The sequence below is a fragment of the Canis lupus genome, chromosome 22, assembly GCF_003254725.2.
Source record: "Canis lupus dingo isolate Sandy chromosome 22, ASM325472v2, whole genome shotgun sequence".
Lineage (NCBI taxonomy): Eukaryota > Metazoa > Chordata > Mammalia > Carnivora > Canidae > Canis > Canis lupus.
In genome coordinates this window covers 30,576,966-30,595,238 of record NC_064264.1, presented here as the reverse complement: position 1 = coordinate 30,595,238, position 18,273 = coordinate 30,576,966, and the positions used below count along the sequence as shown (strand labels likewise).

Here is an 18,273-nt window from a genome sequence, read left to right as displayed (position 1 = left end):
TTATGGGTGATTTAGGGCAAATCTATCACAACTCACTCCAAATGACTCAGCATTATGTCCTTCTAACAGAGAGAAGGTAATGTCTTCAAATTGATAGCTATTTAAAAGATTGTTGATGCTCATGTACTCAATGCAGCCTAATGCCAGAGGAGAAAAATGAGCTTTATAAACTTCTCTTTCAGTAAAACAATGGATGATATAACATACACAGTCAATTTAAAGGTTATTTAGAGTTTGAATACTTTGAAAATCAGTCAGAAATAAAAACTGTTAGTTCTGGGTCACTGATGGTAAGAGATGGAAAAAAGAAAATGCTATTTTTACAGTTACTCTTATATTTTGAAAAAAAAAAAAAAAGATAGGTAGACAAGATAGAGTACATCAAGTTTGCTTTCTAAAAAGTAGGAAGAGGGGCAGCCAGGGTGGCTCAGCGGTTTAGCGCCACCTTCAGTCCAGGGCATGATCCTGGAGACCTGGGTCAAGTCCCATGTTGGGCTCCCTGTATGAAGTCAGCTTCTCCCTCTGCCCGTGTCTCTGCCTCTCTCTATCTCTCGCTCTGGTCTCTCATAAATAAATAAATAAAATCTTTTTTAAAAAGTAGGAAGAAAAAAATTATCGAGATTATTATAATTTTCCCTAAGTCTTGATGAAGATTTTTGGGTATCGAAAGTCAATGATGAATGATCAGATAAGTGTCCAAACACAGTAAGAGAAAATAATTTGGATCTGTCAATAAATTTTGACAAGCTGTGTGAGAATAATCAAGCCATAACAGCAAAGCTGCTACTTCAAACCAAAGATCTGCAAAATGGAAGCATTTAGTAAATGCTTCTGAAATTTAAAATCTAAATGCTACAAAAGCCTGAAAATTAACAATCAAAATAGCTATCCTTTTTGAGTGTTTATTTGTTTTAAAGATTTTATTTATTTATTCATGAGAGACACACAGAGAGAGGCAGAGACACAGGTAGAGGGAGAAGCAGGCACCCTGTAAGAAGACTGTGTAGGACTCCATCCCAGGACCCCGGGATCACAACCTGAGCCAAAGGCAGATACTCAACCACTGAGCCATGCAGCTGCCCTTTTGAGTGTTATGATGTGCTAGGAACCAAGCTAAGAGTGTTATTTGTGATCTTCACAGTCTCACTAATCCTTGCCCAAACCTTATGGTCCCATGGTTGCTTGTGTTTTGCAGATGAGGAAACCAAAACTCAAGGAGTACAAAGTCTGAATGCATCTTTATATACCTATGCTGTAATTATAGACATTCTCTGCGAGAACCTCTTGAAATAATTACTAACTTATTTTGCCTGAATGTTACTGGTAGGATAAAGAGGAAAACATGCACATATTTAGTTAATTTGCCCTTTATTAGGATGAAGAATGCTTTCTGTGACCAATTGTCTTAATTTGTCTAGTACTGAGTGAGATATTTCATTGCTAAACCCAGGAAAGTCCCAGGCAAGCTGGGATGTTGATTACTCTTTCGGAAATTCAGGGAAGTGCAGTCCTGGAGCTAAGGCTTTTGTAAGCAGTGGGCTCCAGCTTTTCTCTAGTTTTAGTTAACAAGTACTTAAAAAAAAAAAGGGACCAAAAGCACTGAAGTGCCATAAATTCTATTCTTTTTTTTTTTAAATTCTATTCTTTTTTTAAAAAATTTTATTTTATTTATTCATGAGAGACAGAGAGAGGCAGAGATCTAGACAGAAGGAGAAGCAGGCTCCCGGTGGGGACTGTGATGCTCAACCACTGAGCCACCCAGGTGCCCCTTAAACTCTTTTCTTAATGGATTAACAAAGGCTGAGCCTGCTGTCACTAGAATTAACTTTTTTTGTCTTGCTTTTTTTCCCTCAGCAATGGTGATGGATTTGTGGGAGATGGTGGGCCAGACAAGAATCACAGTGTGGAGTCATGGACCTGGATTCTGTGATTTGCCCCAACTACAGGAACACAGTGAGGTAATCTGCTTTGAACGACCGTGGATGTGTTCCAAAGGCTTTGTCCCCTTTGCCATTTTAACAGGTAAGTGAAAAGACCAACCTTCCTTGGCGTACACAAGCAACACCCCCCAACATTTTGTAATTTGAGGTTGTGAACTCATCTTTAGTGAGGGTTATGTGGTTTGGAGTGGTAGGGTTGGAGCCAATGGCCAAAGAAGAATTCTTGAGATGTTGCTGGTGCAAAAAGGTGGTTTTATTTAAGCACAGCGACAGGACCAGTGGGCAGAACAAGCTGCCCTCAAAGAGCTGCCCTCGGGTTGTGAGGACTGGCTGATAATATACTTTGGAGTTGGGGGATGTAAAGACAAAGGGAAGTTTCCAAAAGGACTTTCCTTGCTAAAGAAGACTCACAGGACCTCGGAGGTCTAGGTGTTGTCAAGCTAAGGTTGTTTTCCTCTCCAACTAAACCTTAGCATTAAGACAGTAGGATTTCCTGGAGGGATGTTATACTCTGCCTGCCTCAGTGATCTGTCAGTGGGCCACAGGTTGGAAGGACATTTCATTTTGGCTACATTTCCTTCTGCCTTTGTTCCCCACATCGAGGTTTTGTCTGTGGATCTCCACAGTGGCCTGAGTTGAGGGCGCAAACCTTCCTTACCCAGAGCAGGTTTTACTTCCTTCTGCTGTGAGTCTCTGTGTTTCTTGGTCTTGGGGTAGGAGTGGGGAGCATTTCTTTTTTTTTTTTTCTTTTTTTTTTGTTGAAGATTTATTTATTCATGAGAGAGAGAGAGAGAGAGAGAGAGAGAGGAAGAAAGAGAGGCAGAGACTCAGGCAGAGGGAGAAGTAGGCTCCATGCCTGGAGCCCAACGCAGGACTCAATCCCGGGACTCCAGGATGGCGCCCGGGCCAAAGGCAGGCGCCAAACCCCTGAGCCACCCAGGGATCCCCAGTGGGGAGCATTTCTTATGCTAATTTCTGGCTTGGTAGATGAGGATCCTGCAGGTAGTATAAAGTTGAATTGTTGGTCCACCAAAGGACAGACCTATGATTGTTAATTTGTGAGGGGGATACTTTCCTGGCCCTACTCAGAGTTCACAGGGAGCTAGGCAGGCATTCTTGTTGACTCCCTAAACTGGTGGATAGTTTTTCTGGTGTATCTAGGGCTGTCAGATGAAATACAGGTCTCCTAGTTATATTTGAATTGCAGATAAACAACAAATAATTTTCTAGTATAAGTATGTCCCAAATTCTATACTGGACATACCTATATTAAAAATTGATTTGCTGTTCATTGTCACTAGAATTAACTTTTTTTGTGTTGCTTTTTTTCCCTCAGCAATGGTGATGGATTTGAGGGAGATGGTGGGCCAGTATTACTGATTTAACTAGATGTCCTATGTTATTATTTGCAAAATATGGCAACCCTAGGCGTATCTTTTACTTAGGCTGTGGTCCTTTGGGGAATCAAGCTTTATTTGGGGCCTCAGCTGTAAACTCAACTTGCCTGAGGTCTCCTGCTTCCATGAAGACTTTAAAATCTCAACCCTGAGGGGCACCTGGGTGGCTCGGTCAGTTAAGCACTGGACTCTTGACTTCTGCTTACGTCATGTTCTCAGGGTCGTGAGGGGTTCTGTTCTGGGAGTGGAGCCTACTTAAGATCATCTCTGCCTCTCCCTCTGTGCAACCCCCCCCACCACATGTGCACATGCACGCACAAGCCCCCCCCCAAATAAAATAAAATAAAATAAAATAAGATAAAATATAAAAAAATAAAATAAAATATAAATAAAATAATAAAATAAAATAAAATAAAATAAAATAAAATAAAATAAAATTTCAACCCTGAGGTCATAGGCTAGCATCAGACTGGAAAGCCCCATAAACCACAATTGACACATTCTTGGCTTTCTGGCTTCCTGTTTTAGTTTTCAGTTTTATTTTTATTTTTGGCCAGTGGAGTTTCCTTATTTTCTTCTAAGCTCTGTCATGTCTTTAAGAGAATGTTTGTTATATTTTGTCCAGGATTTTCAGGTGTTTAGAAGTAAAAGGGTTTCAGATTATCTGGGCTGTCCTATTATAGAATATGTTAACTCTGCCACCAACTCTGTAAAAGTCAACTAATAACGAAGGACAGTTGGAAGAAAGCAGGCAGGGATGAGACCTCCTCCTACCCTAACCCTGCCCCCAAGAGGAAATCACCCTTAAAAAAAGGATTTTACACCACCCTGGAAGGAGCTCTCTACCCTTTTCCATGTGATAGATAGATGACAAAAACTGATTGGATGCAGGGAGAGTTAATCAGATGAAAACAGCCCACCAACAAGCCCATTAAAACCCCTAGGTCTAGGAACGCCTGGGTGGCTCAGCGGTTGAGCATCTGCCTTCAGTCCAGGGTGTGATCTAGGGTCAAGTCCTCCATCTGGCTCCCTGCATGGAGCCTGCTTCTCTCTCTGCCTATGTCTCTGCTTCTCTCTTTCTGTGTCTCTCATGAATAAATAAATTAAATCTTTGAAAAAAAAAACAAAAAACCTAGATCTAAACACCAAATTGGCCACCCTCTCAGGTCCCCTCTCATCCTCATTTTGAGAGCTTTGTACTATCACTTAGTAACTATGGCCAATAGACTTTGCTTTGCTCCCCACCATTTGTCATCTAGTCTACCTCTTAGTTCCTCCAAGCAGCGTCAGCATGAGCCATGGGCACTCAAGGAAAAGGAATCCTGTAACACTGAGGCCTCTCACACTATATTGGTGTTGAGAGAAGTTAGTATGCAGGTCTCTAGACTTTCTGACCTATTCGTAGGAGGGAGATGTTATGCGTGGTGAAGTATATTTGACTTAAATATAACCAAGTCAACGGTATCGTGAGATAATTTGAACTCCGGCTATTATAAAACAAACAAGTTTTGGATGTACCAAAGGCTAATGATACGTGGGAAGGAATAATTAAAAAGCACCTCACTAATTGAAGAAACTGTAATTCGTTAATTCTAGATGACTTAATTCCTACGGTAGTGTTACAGATGCTGTTACCCATCACTAAATTCCCTTAGTATAGGAATGCTTCTACACATCCCCTCTTGGCCATAGGACAGGGGTTTGGCTCACTTAGGGGAAGTGCCAGAAAGTGATTTGGGGCCACTTTTATCTCTTTTCTCTTTGTCATGATAATCTTCCAGTGGATTAGAAGCAGGTAACACCTACTGCTGATTTCTATGGATATGTAGAAAAAAAAAAATCCTTTCTTCTTTTAACCCACTGGGTCTTCAGGCTCTTTGTGAAGCACAGTTGGCCTATCTTGGCTGATCCAGTTACCACAGACCCTCAGGTATGTTGCTGGGTACTGAAGATAACAGTGAATGGAGTAAATGGAGTCTTTCCCTTCATGGAATTTGGGTTCTGATCTAGGGCACAGAGATGAACCAAATAGAAAAATTAACATAGAAATAAAACTGAGATAAAAGTTTTGAAGGAGGGATCCCTGGGTGGCGCAGCGGTTTGGCGCCTGCCTTTGGCCCAGGGCGCGATCCTGGAGACCCGGGATCGAATCCCACATCGGGCTCCCGGTGCATGGAGCCTGCTTCTCCCTCTGCCTATGTCTCTGCCTCTCTCTCTCTCTGTGTGACTATCATAAATAAATAAAAATTAAAAAAAAAAAAAGTTTTGAAGGAAACAAATTTTGGGCCAAATTAAAATGCATTTCTTTAAGTGGTGATACCCCGCCTATTTCTAGAAAAACCAGAGGGTATTTACAAAATCAAACACAATGCACAATTTAGACCAGAGGTACATTAATATAACAGAGGAACCAATGTGACAGGGCCAATGAGATAAATCAATTAGGGCAGTAGGGCACAATACTTTCTATTTCTCCAGAGCTGGGACAAAAAAGGAAATATTTGAGTAATATGATTCTTACTGCTTGATAGCAGGACACAGGCCAACTCTTTGAGGAACTGAAATTTTTCCTGCCCTGAATCAAGAAGCAGTTTATTAACTGGGTCTTCCATCAGTTATATTTCACAACTTAGTGGGCGTAACTCTAATTTTGCAAAAGTCACAGGGACATTGTCTAAGTGGATGTTCCTTGTATATATACCATCTATAAAAACTGAAGAGCAGAAAAGTCTTGATTAAGGGAAGCCACTTGTGCAAGGAACTTACATAATATGAGCCAGTTTGGTTACTTAGTGCTGTCCTGCCCACTGGAAGCTGGGGAGTGCTCTTGGAGGGACAGCATTACCTGACCCTTGGGCCCTAGATATCAGAGGCCTCCTGGGATCCTTTGGGAAGGGCTGTTTTTAAACTGGTTTATGGTTGGGTCTTTCAAGCTGGACCTTAAATTATGCTATGTGGTGGCAGAAGAACCCATCTCTTCATTTTAGAGGCCAGGAGGAGGCAAAATTGCCTACATGTTGTCGACAGTCAGGAGCCTGATTTCTTTCTCTTGTTACCCATCAGTCACACAGAGTCCTGTGGGAGGGGTCAGTATTTTCCTCAAAAAAGAGCATTACATTTCCTCAGGTACCTTAATAGGTTAGTTAATATATCAGAATTTAGCATCATAAAGTATACAGAGTATTATCTGGGTCTGAAAAATGTAAGGGCTTTTGTTTTAGCCAAACAAGAACCTGCTGGGCCTGCTAGGCCAGAGGTGGAGCATTAATTGGAGGGATAGTAAACACTTGAGTCTAAATCAGTGCTGATTGTAGGAGAAAAGGCCTGCCACAGTCAAGGTCATTTCATCTTCCTCCTTGGAACACTGACTAGACTGTGGGCCAAGGTGACACCCTAGACACAAGCACAGGACATTTGTCAGAGCCTCGTATGATTTCTATAGCAGGTGCACATCTTCACCCATGAACATGGGTCTGAGAACTGTATCTTTTGTGGAATTTCTAGAACCAAATATATTTAGTGTATTTTTTTGTTGTTGAATCTCCATCCTGCTGAGTGGCAGAAGCTAAATCTCAGCCCCAGGATCTCCTCCTCCCCCACCATCCTGCATCCTGCAGGGAGTAGGAGAATATTTCTGTTGTCTCAGTGCATCAGCTAGGGGAACATCAGGTATCAGGTATTAGGGCCAGGTTGTCATTGTGCATCTGAGCTGGCTTTGGCAGAGATATCCTTGATCCCTCTGGGCTCAGGTCTCTGGTCCACCTAAGCCTAGGGATCTGCTGTACAACATTTGTGCCTGTCACTAACAAAAACAGTATTATGCACTTAAACAATGGTTAAGAGAGTAGATCTCATGTGAAGTAAGTATTCTTAACACACACATACACACACACATACACAACAGGATGCAATGAAACTTTCGGAGGTGATGGATACTTCTATTACCTCAGTTGTGATGGTTTCATGTGTATAGTCCTATGTCCAAACTCATCAAATTATATGTGTAAAATATGTGCAGGTTTTTGCATATCAGCTCTACCTCGATAAAGCTGTTTAAAAAAAGAATATAATATGTGACAGGTCTAAATGCTTTTTAATATTAACTTATTTCACCATCAGAATAACCCAGTGAGATGGGTACTACCAGTCTGCCCATTTTATAGATGAGAGAACCAAGACACACAGAGTAACAGGTAATACTCCATTTCACCCAACTAGTAAGTGCTGGAGTAGTCTGACTTCAAAACCTAAGCCCTTAATCCCAGCTGTGTGGCTCTCCTGGTCTCCAGGCTGCTCCTCTTCCTTAGCCACTCCATTTTACCTGGTGCTCCTGGGAGGTCTACCTAGGCTTTCTTTTTCTTATGCTGAATGCTCTCACCAGGGGTCTCTTTTTAGGTCACAGGGTCCCCAGCCAGCAGCAGAGGCAGATGACTTCCAGACCAGTCTCCTGGGTTCATTATGCTTCCCACAGCCTCAGGCTCAAACTTTCAGCTCTCTTAGCCTAGCTCTATCTGGATGTCCCTAGGCACCTACTGCTCTGTATGAAAAAGACTAAATGCATCATTGTCTTTCCCCATGATGAGACTTCTGTGTCCCTCGTGTCTCACTTGAAGCCTGTTCACGCTGGGACACTAGGAGCCATCTCTTCCCTCATCCTCTGGTATATCTAATCACCATGTTTGGGGAATTTCATTGTCCCCTAAACTATTGCTTTGCTAGGGGCCTTTAGCATTTCTTACTGTGGCCTCAGAAAAGGACTCCTAAGTGGACTGCTTCCAACCTAGTTCTCTGGCATCTTCCTTTAAACCACAAAAGTGTTTTCTCTAAAACACAGTCTTTGTTACGTGTTTGTGTAAGTTCTTCAAGGGCTTCCCATCATTTATATAAGTGTTTCTTAAAAAATGCAGTTGTTGGGCACCTGGATGGCTCATTGGTTGAGTGTCTGCCTTTGGCTCAGGCCTTGAACCCAGGGTCCAGGGATCGAATCCCTCTGCCTATGTCTCTGCCTCTCTTTCTGTGTCTCTCATGAATAAATAAATAAAATATTTAAAAAAATGTGGTTCTTGGGCAAATGCATCAGCACCACCTGAACATTTGTTAAAATGGAGGATTTCTGGCCCTTGCCCAGACCTATTAAATTAGCACCTCTCGAGGTTTTTTTTTTTTTTTTTTTTTTTTTTTTTTAATGTCTTTACTTTTTATTTTTTTTGACAGAGAAGAAGAGAGAGCCCAGGGAGGAGGGGCAGAGGGAGAGGGAGAGAGAGAATCCTAAGCAGATGCCAGGCTCAGCACAGCAGCCCACATACCACCTCCAGCTGAAATCAAGAGCCTGCTACTCTACCTACTGTGCCACCAGGCGCCCCAGGGTATGTGTACTCTAATGATGCTACCAGGTTGATTCTAATATGCTGCCTGAATGAGATCTAAGTATCCTAAAAGGATGGGAATGTTCTGATTCCTACTCCCGTCTCCAGGCTTATCTCTTGTTAATCTCTCTGAGTTCCCCCAAACATCTAACTGCTTTTAGGTTCTCCCCAACCCCAGAACGCATAACTCACTTGCCTTTCCTCTGTCGCCACTGCCCAGAGTGCCTTCTCCTTTCTTAGTGATGTTCACTGCTCCTTGCGTTGCCCTCCTAGGTGTCCTGTCCTCTAGTTATGCATCACCACCCTTTCCCCTCCCCAGGCTCATCACCTGCAGCTCCCCTGTGCTTCCCTAATGCTCCCCTAGTACATCCTCACCCATCCTTAGGGTATCATCCTGGTGTCACATCCCCACCTCCCCTTGTAGCTTGCCCGCATCATGATAGCAGACCCCACCACACACCACACATCTTTTTGTTTCCAGGACTGGACACAGTATTTGATCCACAGCAGATGATCAACAAATATTTGTTGAAGAAATACATGAGTGACTATAAGGCATTACTGCCATGCAACAGAGGGCATTGACAGTTGAGATATCACTGAATCACTACAGATTCTGCTTGGAGGCATCAAGGAGGTGTCACAGGGGAGGGGACATTTCATTAAGGCCTTATGAGAAAAGAATGAGTAGTTTTCCAGGTGGAGTAAAGAGGAAAGGGCATTGTTGGCAGAGGAAAACTTCAGGAAGACTTGGGCAGCTAGTTGTGGCTGCACAGGGTGGGGTGGCCGAAGGGGAGGTGTAGTCAGAGTGGGGGCAGTGCTGGGAGGGGAGGGCAGTGGGCAGCAGCGGATGAGCCCAATGAGCTGGATCAGCCCAAGACAGCTCCAGCTCACAGCTAGACCAGGGGGCAGTGTCAACAGTGCCTCCTTAAGGAAGGCTCTGTGTGGCCAGAGGACCCCAACTGAGAAACCCTGGGGAGACAGTGCCACCTACTGTGCCAAATTGGTTCCCCAGGCCTTTGCAGGGGAAGAAGCTAAGTCTCTCATCATCTAGTCAACACAATGGGAGTTTTAAATAGATATCTCTCATAGAATTAGAAGATCCCCACATGTGACATGGAACACATTCAACAAATAATGGACATTATTCTAACTTGTGATATTTTCTTGCCATCAAGCATGTACCAAAAGGTCCTATATTTTACTATTTTATGGAATGTATCTTACTTGCTTATATGATTTCCCCTTTATCCTTCTTGATATTTTCATCCTAAAGTTATATAAGTATCTGAGGCTTCATTGCTGCTGCTCCTTTTAAAAACCTCCATTCACCGTTGAGATTTTTATTTCAATATAACAGCGACATAACAAGAATTATACCACAATTATTGGTAAAGTTAATTGGAACTTAGCTCTCTCAGTATTTCTTGTTTTTGTGTGTGTGTGTGTGTTTTAAAGATTGTATTTATTTATTTGAGAGAGAGAGTGAGAGGGAACATGAGCAGGGGGAGAAGCAGATAGAGAGGCAGACTCTCCACTCATTAGGGAGCCTAATGTGGGGCTCCATCCCAGGATCTGGGATCCTGACCTGAGCTGAAGGCAGACCCTTAACCAACTGAGCTACCCAGGTGCCCCAGTATTTCTTGTGATCCCCAGTTAGAAGTGTTATAGTCTGTATAGTATCTGGCACAGTTCTGAGTGCCTAGTGAGTGCTCAATAAACTGTAGTGTGTAGAAGGAGAGCTGTGCTTTCAATTAATTGGATCTTGTGATCCACAGATGTTGGACAGTGCTACTTCGATTAAAGGCTGCTTCTTCCACAATTTCAGAGTTAAGTCCTCAAGACTATTCTGGTTGGAAGAACAGGCAACTGTGCAATTTATTTCACTGTCCAAGCCTTTCCACAGAATCAAAAGCCATGGTGGCTCAGAGAAACTCCAGGTGGAGGCACTGGCTCCTCTACGCTCAGACTCCAAAATTTACAAGGAGTCTGAAACCAAGACTTTCAGTCTCATACCAAGTCAGGTTGAAACTGCTCTAAAGCCAGCCACTTGATCACTTTATTTTTGTATTCCTGCTGCTTTTCCACACAGAGGTGGGTCACATGCTTAACTCAAATTCAGGAAAACTCCCATCAGTTAGCAGTTGAGGAGCATCCCACACTTTGGGGAAGTGTTGTCATGGGAGCCAGAGAGAATCATTTTGAGAAATCCTGGAAGGAATGGGAAGGCTCTGAGGTAGAGCCACTAGACTTCCTCTCCTCTACTTTGACTGGCTTGCTTTTTCTCTGCTGGGCTCAACATGGACTATGTATCTCTTGGCCCAGAGGACTTGGAGGTGGGTGAATGGAAAAAAAGAACCAGAACCCAGCAAAGGAGAGGGGGTGTTCCTGTGAGGTTTCCTGGCAGCTTCTCCAGTACCCCCCACCCCCATGCTTCCTACCTCTGTGAGGAAAGGTTAGGAGGTTTGGTGTGAACATACATATCTTATCCTCACTGTTATAAATGTTAACTCCAGAATGCACCCTGCTTTATTCTTTTTCCATTTGCATTTGACTTAACTATGTGTATTTAGCACATTGGAGATTGATGCTTAATTTTAAAATTGGCTGTATTATCATTTAATAACATTTATTCAATGTATATTATTTACATTATATTATTAAATTATTATTTAACACATGACATTCATTAAATATTATTTAGTAAATAAAAATATTACTGATAATAACATATATTAAAAATTATTTAATAAATAGCAAATATTAATATGAATTTAAAATATAAAAATGACTTAATTTTGAAATGCATAATCTGTGTCCACACGTTGAGCCTGTCCTTGTCATGACCAGTGTCCATGGATCTTTCTTTCCTGTAAATGTCTGAGCAGAGAGTTACGGCTGCTAGGGCCAACCACAGTCTAGTTGGCATGAGCAATTTCTGTTCCAGCCCTCTCCCCAGGGGCATTTGGGGAAACCAAATGTCAGAATTACATAAAATCACAAACCAATACTATCACTCACATCCCTCTGCCTTCTTTTGTAAGTATCTCGGTAGTGCTTACTTTGAAATGGGTGAACTTCCGCAGACCGGAAATAGAAGGGAGCTATGACTTGCCTGGACAGAAAGAGCTGATGATAATTTGATGTCCTTTGTTATCTAGGGAGGTATGATAATGCATTGAATTAACATTTCAGTATTGGATTTTTGAGGCAGTGTGTTTTGCTCTACTGGCAACTCACTATCTGTTGTGAATGAGGTTCCAGGATACAGTTCCAAACTGTGTAATTCTGAGAAAAGAATTTCCAGGATGGGGTTTTTGTGTGCCCTTCTTGTCCCTGGTTAACATAGCCTGCTTATTATAAAGAAGGTGAGAACTTGTCATTCAAATGGACAAGTGGAATAGATGGAGCACTTGCACATTGATAAATGGTTGAGACTGAATGCTTCCAAACTAATGTTGACCACAGGGGTGGGGTGGAGGGGACATCAAGTTCTTTAAACCAGAGCAATCTTCCTGTCCATTAAAAATAATTGGAAGTTTATTTACCACTTTCAAGAAATTTTTTCAGTTTCTCTTTCTAACTCATCTAATTTATCTTTGATTCACACCTAGTAAAGCTTACCTGTGTGGGGGACCTGGTACACTCATGGCTAGATTATTCAGGTCAAAACCACAGCCTGATGTTGATACCAGGTTGGGGCACCTGAGAGCTGAGACTAGGGTAAGGTTCTTTCTCTTTTCAGCTCAGAAGGACAGGAAGTTGAGATATCTCCATTTCAAAACTGGGTTCAGCAAAGCATGCTATTTTAGTTCTGTAGTTACTTATTATACTTATTTATTTTGTAGAAAGATAGATCAAGGTCATTGAGCTCCATAGATAGGTCAGGTATAAAGAAATGGAAAGAAAAAAACAATTATATCTGCATCATTGTGTGTCATAGTAATGCATGACATTATAATAATAATATGGTTAATAAAAATTAAACAAAATTTAATAAAACTAAAACATTTGCAAAAATTAGGCACCTATTAAATTGACCAGTGATGTGATGTTTCATTTTCTGAATTTGTCCTTTAGTTTAGAAATAACTAACAATTAAAAAAGAAGAGGCACTCAGCTGGCTCAGTGGGTGAAGTGTGCAGCTTCGTCTCAGGTCCGTGAATTTGAGCCCCACGGTGGGTGTAGAGCCTACTTGAAACAAAAAAGAAAAAATATTTTAACTTTAAATCACTACCATGAAGTGAAATATTTTATGCATAAGTTAAAATTTGCAGTCACCAAACAAAAACAGTACACCTGAAGTACACCTCACAGTTCGCACTGTTTTGTGCTATTTCAAAATTAACCACAAATAACAACTCTAGGCAGTTACACAGAATGAAAGAATTGAAGTAATTCCATTTCTGTTTCTTTTCTGTACTATCATAGTTTACTTGGAATCTGCTGTTTCAATGCAGGTATGTGTGGTTCCACTGGAGCTAGAGACACAAACTGCTTGGAGCAGGGTGGGAGGGAAGTTGGAAGATTCTAAAGCATATGAACTATTCTTGAAATGGATTTCTCATGTGGGAGGAGGTAATAGAGGAGTTCTTTGAATTAATTTCCAAGTAAAATACTGTGTTATTAGAGGATAAGTAATAAAACTGTGCTAATTTGAAATTTCCACATATATGATTATTATTTTTTAAAGATTTTATTTATCTATTTATTGGAAAGAGAGAGAACTCTGGTGCCTGTGTGCAAGCAAAAACTCGTGAGCTGGGGGAAGGTGGGGGGCAGAGGGAGAGGGAGAAGCAGACTCCCTACTGAGCAGGGAGCCCAATGTAGGGCTCCATCCCAGGATTCTGGGATCGTGACCTGAGCTGAAGGCAGCCACTTAACTGACTAAGCCACCCAGGTATTTTTAAAATTGTATTTTTAAAATTTTGTATTTTTAAAAATTGTATTTGTATTTTTACACTTGTATTTTTAAAATTCAACCATAATCACACCAATTATTTAGAATTTAGACCACTAATAAAATGTTTTTCAGGAAGGAATATTCTATCACTGGATTGTTTAGAATAGCTAAACAATCAGCTGGTGTGGATGGTGACAATAAAAACCAGACTGACTTTAAGTTCATTTTATTGCTTTCTGATAACTCCTTTACAGTTAGTACACTTCTTATTGTCAGCACCTGAGGCTAAAGAGATTGAAGTGAACATGTGGCACTTCTAAAAAGTCTGCTTATAGGCAATCAACTCAGGAGAAATACTCTTTCTTGCTCTCTTCCTTTCCTCATCTCTGCAGTGTGTTAGGTTTGGACTTGATAGGTAGAGCCCTAGCACCTTCTTTCATCTGAGGGGAACTTGAGGATGGAAGCTAGTGATTGGGTAGGGCAGAAAAATTGGGGACCCAGGTCCCTGATTGTCTGGACAATACTAAGGTAGCTCCTGATGAGTCATGCCTTATAGAATCCCCTCTCATTGAATTAGGATAAAACCCATGATGTGCTTCTTCTGATCAATGGAATATGACAAAGGAGATGGGATATCATTCCCATGATTACATTTCATTATATGGCAAGGGTGACAGAATTTTGTAGATGTAATTAAGGTCCCTAATCAGTTGACCTTGAGTTCATCAGAAGGGAGATTATTCTGGGTAGACTTCCCCTAATCAGATGAATCTCTAAAAGAGGGCCTATGCCTTCCCTGAATTCAGAGACTCCAAGCAGCAGAGACTCTTTTTCTCTGTTGCTGACCTTGAGAAAAGTAATGCTCCAGGAATTTTATAGCCACAAAGTAATGAATTCTGCCAACAATTCAATTCTGAGGGAGCTTGGGAGTGAGTTTCCTTTCTCATCTCCCAGTGAAGATGCAACCCAGCCGACACCTTGATTTCAGCCTTATGAGGCCTCCCAGCTAAGCCAAAGCCAGAATCTTCACTCACAGAAACTGTGAGATAATAAAAATTTGTTTAAAGCTGTTACATTAGTGCTAATTTGTTATGTAGTATAGAACACTAATACATTGATGTCCATGTTGTCACTATAACAGCTCAGGAATGCCTAGCTGACCTCCAGAGTTCTTTCATGTGAGCAAGAATTAAATTTCTCACTTCTTTAAACCATTATAATTTAAGATTTTCATCTGTAGGCAGCTGACCCTAACCTTAACTGATTCATGGAGTAATGAGGAAGGGTTTATAGAAGATGAGTCATTTGTGGTTGATCTTAAAAGTGGATACAATTTCAGAAGGTGGAAACTGGGGTGTCTAGAGGTAGAAAATAATTTTCATGTAGCAGAGTGAATAAGGATAAAAAGAAGGTGTTTTGAAGAAATAAAGAATAATTTGGTTTCACTAGATTGAATGAGATGAGGCTAGAAAGGTAGATTAGAGCCAAATCACAAAGCCAGAAGAGCTTGGAGATAATTTTTCAAGCCATGGAGAGCATTGGAGATTTTCTGACCAGGGTGGTAGCATGAGCAGAACTATGCCTTATTTTAGAAATGCAGGATGAGTCAGTTCTCTTTAGGTTGCAGAAACATATCTCAAAGTAGATTTTGTCTCAAAGAGATTTATGGGAAGAGAAACTGGGGAAGAGAAACAGGAACTTAGAACAGGAGCTAGGGACCTCTGCAACCAGAACAAGACTCATGCCTTAAAGGCTATTTGTCTTGATATTTGACATCATTCTCTGCTGCAAGAAGCTTCTTGTGACTGGAGCACTGCCCCTTACAGTTGCCCACCTAGGGGACAGAGGGACTTCCCTTCCAGCTCTGGTTGAAGATATCTCTGCTGGAAGCTGCACTTTGAATGGACAACCTTGGAATAATCCCAAAGGCAAAGGGGCAGGATATGATGATTGGCTTGTGTGTGTGTGTGTGTGTGTGTGTGTGTGTGTGTGTGTGGTACCTGCTACTAGAAAAATGAGCCTGAGAATCAAAACAAAATGGTTATGTAAGTGCAATTTGAATTTCACAATTCTCTTTTCCTATCAGGGTCTCAAGGACAAATGATATACTCATGATTATACTCTACCAGGGGAGTAAAATTTGAGTTGAATTTATATTTAATTTATTTAGGTATAAAGGTATGCACAAATGATTATTTATAATTTTACCAATGATTTCTCCATACCTCACTCAATGACAACCAATGTCAACCAACGAATTAAAATTAATTTTCATTAGAAAAGTTTTTAATGCTCAATTATTAATTTATTGCATGTCCAAAGGGGATAACATACTGTGTTATGCTTATCGATCACTGAAAGGAAAGAGAATTTCAGAATAGATATTTAAATGTACTTGCAGGGCATCTGGGTGGCTCAGTCAGTTGAGTGTCTGACTATTCGGCTCAGGTCATAATCTCAGGCCCTTTGTTGGGCTGCACAATCAGTGAGGCGTCTGCTTGAGGATTCTCTCCCTCTGCCCCTCTCTTACTTTCCCTCTCAAATAAGGAAATAAATTTTTATTTTTTTAAAAGGATTTTATTTATTTGAGAGAGAGAGAGAGAGCAAGTGAGCACATGCATACACACAGAGGGAGAAGGAGAAGCAGACTCCCTACTGAGCAGGGAGCCCAATGTGGGGCTCAATTCTAGACCTCAGGATCATGACCTGAGCTGAAATCAAGAATTGGATGCTTAACTGACTGAGCTACCCAGGCACTCCAAGAAAGAAATCTTTTTTTAAAAATGTACTTTTAGTTTCTTTGAATAATCTCAGTTATATACTTACTCATTGCTTAAGAAAGCAATATTCTTTTGCTCAAATGTACTAGTAGATAATCGTTAAATAAAATCTGAAGTCATCTAAAAAATGCACTATTTTAATTTGCACCTTTTTTCTAACTTCCTTTAAGGTACCTGTAATATGTTTGGAAAGTTTAAGATCTTTTCTTTCTTTTTTTTTTTTTTCTTTTTTTCTTCCTTTTTTTTTTTTTTTTTTTTTTTTTTAAAGTAAGCTTCATGCCCAGTGTGGAACTTGAACTCATGGCCCTGAGATTAAGACCTGACCTAAGATCAAGAGCCTGACATGTAACTGACTGAGCAACCCAGGCACCCCTAGGGTCTTTTTTCTAAATTCTTGGATATATTGATCATACTTAGGTTTTATCTGGAAATATTCAAGCATATAAGGTAGACTCAAATATTTAATTGATATGATGATAAACATCCATCTGAGGAATCAAAGCGGCCAGCATTTAAAATGCCTGAAATACAAAATGCATTTTCCAAAATGTGGCTGAACAACTTTCTGGAACACTTTCTGGTCAGCTACTTGGTGGGTGCAACTGACACTTTTTACCACTAGGTGCTACTCTTCCTCCATCACATATGCATCTCCAGTCTCAAAAGCAAGGTAGAAGCAAAACCAACTTAGTTATTTCCTGACTACTGTTTCAACACAAGCTAAAACTTCACCTTGCATATTTACTCATCATTGTAACAATACAGTATTTTGAAAGTAGTTGGCTAAGCATTAAATATTTTGTAGAAAGTAAAGCTTATACCAGCTTTCTGTGTATCATCCCACACATTTCAGAAAACTAAAGACTATCAATACCTCTAGTTGCTATTAATTCATATTAATGAAAGGAAGCCATAGGGTTATAGTTTAATTAAAAATACAGTTGACATGCCCATGATTTCTCTCTGAAAAGGTGGCATATTATAGTATCTAAACAATTTTCCATGTGAGACAAAAAATTTCCACAAAATTTTAAGTTATTAATTATGTATTACAAATTACCCGAAGGCATTATTATTGATATACTATATATATGTGAAGGAGGAAAATGTATGGAATCTGTTTATAGCCTCATGCTAAATGTCTTGAGATAGATGATAAGCAGCTGATAGGGATCCATGTTTGTTAAGCTTTTCTCAAACGATTTCTCCCACTCAGTGCTTGTGGATAGACACATAGTAAACATTTTTGAAGATAAAGAGAACATAAACCACCCTCATATTTATGTCCACTGGGCCTTTTTGAGAAAAGATTTTATCAAGGCATCAGGTTTAAAATTCAGCAAGTCTAAATATTAAAATTTAAAAGTTTTCTCTCCTCAGGGGATAAAAAAAATTTGAGGTGGAAAAAAATTAAAAGCTAAATAAATTGTGATTAAAAAAAAAACAAACTGGGATCCCTGGGTGGCGCAGCCGTTTGGCGCCTGCCTTTGGCCCAGGGCGCGATCCTGGAGACCCGGGATCGAATCCCACGTCGGGCTCCAGGTGCATGGAGCCTGCTTCTCCCTCTGCCTGTGTCTCTGCCTCTCTCTCTCTCACTGTGTGCCTATCATAAATAAATAAAAATTTAAAAAAAAAAAAAAAAAAAAAAACTAAGCCAATTGGGCAAATTAGATACTTGGAACATATTTATTCACTTCTTCCCTCAGACTTACCCATCCAGTTTAGTCGTTCATTCACTGACTCATTCATTCACTGAACAAACTTTTATTGAGGAAGCTTATGTGTTTCAGATACAAAAATAAAATAGAATGGACTCTAAGTTGTGAAGGCTTACAGTTCAGGGTGAAATGGGGCTGACAAGGAAGAGGAGAGTCAGATTTGTATATA

General features: G+C 40.5%; 1 long non-coding RNA gene across 14 annotated transcripts in view; it reads left to right on the top strand.

Annotated features, from left to right (window-relative positions):
• LOC112655798 (uncharacterized) overlaps positions 1 to 18,273 on the top strand; it is a 145,375-nt gene that overhangs the window by 27,358 nt on the left and 99,744 nt on the right. For 11 of the 14 annotated variants that reach the window (XR_007404855.1, XR_007404854.1, XR_007404851.1 and 8 more), the window contains 2 exons: positions 1,855 to 2,022; positions 8,552 to 8,703. This is a non-coding gene — a long non-coding RNA (uncharacterized LOC112655798). Of the gene's footprint in view, positions 1 to 1,854; positions 2,023 to 8,551; positions 8,704 to 9,184; positions 18,036 to 18,273 lie in introns of those variants that run through there. The other 3 variants (XR_007404856.1, XR_007404850.1, XR_003134127.3) reach the window with 3 other exon arrangements.